Here is a 5,861-nt window from a genome sequence, read left to right as displayed (position 1 = left end):
CCATTCTAAAGAGGGGTAACACCTATTCCTAAAAAGTTTTGCAATTAAATCTTTTAATATACTTCACTAGATAACTTCAAGAGGAACAAAAGAGTCTGAATCCCTGTTATTCACAAAAACCTGATTGAGACTGGTGTTATTTGAGGAGATTTAAACAGATAGAATAGCCATGAATTCTTCTAGATTTTAAAATTCTGTCACAGTGCCATGTGCCATCATTAGAATATTTCAGATCTGGAACATGTAACTTTAGCTCCACATAATAGGCCTTACCAAACTATTATTTCATGTTATAGTCTTCAATTTTATAAAGGGCCAATATAATAAAAGTTCATACAAAGGACAGTTCTGCATCATTTGTGAATTACTCATGAAGAATTCTGTTAGTATCTTTATCAAAACGTTTATACAATATCTTCCTCTTAGTGAGTGAAGTAAGTGCTGTAGTAAGTGCTGAACTTATCAATACTCATGTATACTGTGAAAGCTATGCCTCTCCCCAACTATTGCCTAGTTTTATGCTGAGGTCCTTGTTGAAAGATCTTGAAAACATTTATTTCATTGAAGCCATTCTAAAATCTTGTCATAAGTAGTTTATACACTGTAAATCTACAAATGAGTTGGATCATTGGCCTTTTAATCCCAAACCCAACTGATCAATAGAGATGACAAGATCTGTAATAAAATGTGGGACCGAGGGCACTATATAAACCTTAGGTTAATTAATTTATTTTCTTTTATACTGATTGCTTTATTAACTAAATTGAGAATGGGAACTTTCAGTGTTACATAGACATGGTCTGAATGAGTGAGCATGTGAACAAGCAAATGAATACAGAAGATAAGGTAGTTTCACTACTACTACTACCAGAAGTCCCTGAAGTTCCTGGATTGTCTAGGTTTCAAAGCAAGCATTATGGAGAAGGCTGTGTAACTCCATAAATTTGTTTAAAAATCATTATGTTTCACACTTAAAATGGGTGAGTTTTGGTAGGTAGGTACATTTTATCCTAATAAATAGCTCTAAAAAATAAAAACAGGAAGATTTTAAGCAGCCTTTACATGGGAGACAAGCAAACTCTATTGTTGGACTTGGATCTAATCATTCCCATATTGTATTTCACATTTTGTCTTTAAAATTAAAATTACATTCAGATAAAATTAGGTGATCACTTTCATGTGCCTGGCAGTTGACAGGCCCTTTCATGTCCACCTCCTTTCTTTATATAGATTCAGGACACAATCTGAAACTTGAGATAATGGAGCTGCAGAATTATGCCTTGTGTCAGAATTTGTGTTGTATGGACTCTGCACTTCACAACACCTCCAGCATTTTTTCTTATATTTTTCTCTGGGATCTATGTGGCCACTGTGCTGGGTAACCTCATCATTGTGGTCACTGTAATTTCTGACTCCCACTTGCACTCCTCTCCTATGTACTTCCTGCTGGGAAATCATTCTTTCTTAGATATATGGCTAGCCTCATTTGCCACCCCCAAGATGATCAGGGACTTTCTTAGTGATCGAAAGCTCATCTTCTTTGGAGGATGTATGGCTCAAATCTTCTTTCACTTTATTGGTGGGACTGAGATGGTACTTCTGGTTTCCATGGCCTATGACAGATATGTGGCTATATGCAAACCTTTGCATTACATGACCATGATGAGCCAGAATACTTGCATGGGGCTGGTGTTGGTTTCATGGGTCACTGGATTTGTGCACTCCATCAGTCAAGTAGCTTTTACTGTGAATTTACCTTACTGTGGCCCCAATGAGTTGGACAGCTTCTTCGTACCTTCCTCTCATGATCAAGCTTGCCTGCATAGACACCTATGTTTTAGATATACGTATGATATCAGACAGTGGGTTGCTGTCCATGAACTGTTTTGTGTTCCTCTTGGTGTCTTACACTGTTATCCTCATCACTGCCTAACAGCGTGCTGCTGGTGGGGTATACAAAGCACTCTCTACTTGCTTTGCACAATCATAGTAGTCACACTCTTCTTTGGGCTCTGCATTTTCATTTATATGTGGCCTTTCAGTCAGGTTTCTGTGGAAAAGCTCCTGTCTGTGTTTTAAACCATTTTTACTCCACTTTTGAACCCCCTTATCTACACAAAGAGGAATAAAAAGATGAAAACCACTATGAAGAAACTGGGTAACCAACACATGATATCACTGAATTCCACCTTTCCTTATATCTACATGTTCTTACTCATTTAGGGGATATCCTTTCTTTAAAAGGATTCTGCATAAAGATTTCATTCTGATGTTTTATTGATATAATTAATTGATAAATATTGATACACTTATTGTGTTATATTTCCGAGAAATAGTTGTAGATTACAACAAAAATCATGTATATAGTTTTATTCTATATAATTTTATACTTTAAATACAATTTTATCATATAACTTTATAGTATCACTACCTTATAAGACATATCACAGTATAATAATTTTAATTTTATCATATTTTATACAAATGTAATTTGTAATTATAATATAACTGCATTATAATTTAATATTAGTAGAATTATATAGTAATTTCTATGTAATATAACTTTATGTAAACAGATATAATCTACATACACACTCAACCCACACATTGACTTTGGAATGGACTTAGCAATTTTCTATCTTTGTTAAACCAGATTTCTCTCCCTAGCTTATTTTGTCTACAGTATTTATAGAAAATGAATTTTAATTTCCTAATCATAGTTCAGTACAGCAAAACTGTCAGTTTTTAACCTTTTAAGACATGAAACATTCAGTAGAAGCAAGCAAGTGTGAGAATAAAATGCTCTATCAGTCTTTCTCCTGGTTTTGAAAGTCAGAGAGAAGGAAAAAGACACTGTTTCAAAATCCTATTTATTTAAAAGTATAGATTTTCCTGGAAATGTTTACTATACTTAAACTTTTTATTGAAAAAATGAATGTATGCCAGTGAAATTCAATTACAGAGGTTAATTTTCACACGGGGAAAATTGCTATTTCATGGCTCAATATTTCATGGTGTAAATTGAGAAATTGTGTAATGATTTAAAATGCATTGGAGTAGGAAAATAATAAAATGTAATGCATAAACTTTAAATAAACACTACATCAAATTATATCTTACAGTGCTGATTCCGTACCTTGGCAAGTCATCTATTAGGAAGTGTGTTTGAGTATAACAGAGTCAGATCTTATGCTGAGTTTTTAACTGTCCTTAGATCCTAAAAAGACTATTATAAGCAAGAGTTAACTTTTGTATTAACTAAACTAATGGTCAAAGTATTCAATTTTTTGTATGTTGATTCTGAAACATCAAACGAAAGGAAAGAATTGGGCAATGATTGGGTTACTTGAACAACCAAATGAAACTTCCAATAATTTTGGACAGTTTTTCAATAAGGAGAAGCATGCTCCTAGGTACTTCTGTTTTCTATTATGACTGTAATCTCATACATTTTCATGAACACTAGAAGAATACAGATTGAAAACTGCCTTGGGATAAATTTCTCAGGAGTTCTCTTAATTGCTACGGCAATAATACTGAGTTTCGATTTTATAGACTTTGGAGTTGTCAAATTTTATGACCAATTACACCCCTGTATGTGAACAATTAAAGAGTTTAAAAGCTCCACTTTATTTTCACTACGGCATTATTTACAATAGCCAGTATATGGAAGTAATCTGTGTCCAAGGGGAGATGGATAAAGAAGTGTGTGTGTGTGTGTGTGTGTGTGTGTGTGTGTGTACACCTTTGCTGTATCCCAAAGATTTTGCACAGATGTGGTTTCATTTTTATTTGTTTCCATGATTTTTTTAAATTCTTCTCTATTTTCCTGATTGACTCATTCATTCTTTAGTCGGGTGCTCTTTAGCCTGCATGTATTTGAGTTCTTTCAACTTTCCTAAATATATATAGTGATAGAGAGATGTAAAGATACATAGATATTATTCAAACAACAAAAAAGAATGAGATGTTACTCTTTAAACAAAATGACTGGACCTAGAGGGTATTATGGTAAGTAAAATAAGTCAGAGAAAGACAAATACCATATGATTTTATATGTGGAGTCTAAAAAAACAAAAGAAACTAAAAAGAAAAAGTCTTACAGATAGAGAGAACAAACTGGTGGTTGTCAGATGTGAGGAGGGTGCAGATGGGCAAAGTAGGTACTAAGAGACACAAACTTCAGTTATAAGTAAGTCTCAGCGATGTGATACACAGCATACGGAATATAGTCAAGAATATAGTAATGACTTTGTAAGCTGACAGTAACTAGACATCTTGAGGGGATAATTTCATAAAGTATAAAAATATTGAATCAATCTAATACATACTTAAATAGAATGCTGTATGTCAAAACTAAGTGTGGAGGGTGCCTGGGTGGTTCAGTTGGTTAAGCCATGCCTTCAGTTCAGGGCATGATCCCGGAATCCCAGGATCAAGTCCCACATTGGGCTCCCAGCTCTGTGGGGAGTCTGCTTCTCCCTCTGACCTTCTCCCCTCTCATGCTCGTTCTCTCTCTCTCTCTCTCTCTCAACTAAATGAATAAAATTTTTTTTTTTTTTTCGGCATCAGGGAAATACAAATCAAAACCACAATGAGATATCACCTCACACCAGTCAGAATGGCTAAAATCAACAAGTCAGGAAATGACAGATGCTGGCGAGGATGCGGAGAAAGGGGAACCCTCCTACACTGTTGGTGGGAATGCAAGCTGGTGCAGCCACTCTGGAAAACAGCATGGAGGTTCCTCAAAATGTTGAAAATAGAACTGCCCTATGACCCAGCAATTGCACTATTGGGTATTTACCTTAAAGATACAAATGTAGTGATCCAAAGGGACACATGCACCCGAATGTTTATAGCAGCAATGTCCACAATAGCCAAACTATGGAAAGAACCTAGATGTCCATCAACAGATGAATGGATCAAGAAGATGTGGTATATATACACAATGGAATACTATGCAGCCATCAAAAGAAATGAAATCTTGCCATTTGCAACAACGTGGATGGAACTAGAGCGTATCATGCTTAGCGAAATAAGTCAAGCAGAGAAAGACAACTATCATATGATCTCCCTGATATGAGGAAGTGGTGATGCAACATGGAGGCTTAAGTGGGTAGAAGAATAAATGAAACAAGATGGGATTGGGAGGGAGACAAACCATAAGTGACTCTTAATCTCACAAAACAAACTGAGGGTTGCCGGGGGGAGGGGGTTGGGGAGAAGGGGGTGGGATTATGGACATTGGGGAGGGTATGTGATTTGGTGAGTGCTGTGAAGTGTGTAAACCTGGTGATTCACAGACCTGGGGATAAAAATATATGTATATAAAAATATATGTTTATAAAAAATAAAAAATTAAAAATAAATAAATAAATAAATAAATGAATAAAATTTTAAATAAAAGAGTGGATACCAACATAGCTTTTAGGATGATGATACTTTATTCTTATATTGTTGAAGAGAGCAAAAGCAGGGTTAAAATCTGAAAGTGAAAAATTTTATTTATAAACATGCTAGAATACATTGAAATAAAAAAGGAAGAAAATATATTGTGTCTTTAGAGGTTAAATTCTGTTATAAATGAACATCATGTCTATGGGAATCTATTTCATGTTTCCCTCTTAATGCCTTTATTTTAAAACTTTTCTGAGACATTTGAGTTTCCCTCTGAACAAAGGGGGAAAGAAGTGTTGGTTATCCCAACCCCCACCCCCTCCCTCCTGCCCAGTAAGGCCCAGCTCGGAGGGCATTTCTGTTGCCTCTGAAATCTTGAAATAAACATCAGAAGAAACAACATCAAATGTCAATGTTTCGCCAAGGCGGGCAGTGGGTCCTAGAAACCTGTCTGCCAGAGC

At 35.3% G+C, this 5,861-nt stretch overlaps 1 pseudogene; it reads left to right on the top strand.

The window, feature by feature from the left end:
- The first annotated feature begins 1,205 nt into the window (after positions 1 to 1,205).
- LOC131837136 (olfactory receptor 4K14-like) lies at positions 1,206 to 2,223 on the top strand (annotated as a pseudogene).
- The last annotated feature ends 3,638 nt before the right edge of the window (positions 2,224 to 5,861 follow it).

The sequence above is a fragment of the Mustela lutreola genome, chromosome 7 (assembly GCF_030435805.1).
Source record: "Mustela lutreola isolate mMusLut2 chromosome 7, mMusLut2.pri, whole genome shotgun sequence".
Classification (NCBI taxonomy): domain Eukaryota; kingdom Metazoa; phylum Chordata; class Mammalia; order Carnivora; family Mustelidae; genus Mustela; species Mustela lutreola.
The sequence above is the reverse complement of the archived record's forward strand: the minus strand, read 5'-3'. Positions and strand labels throughout refer to the sequence as shown.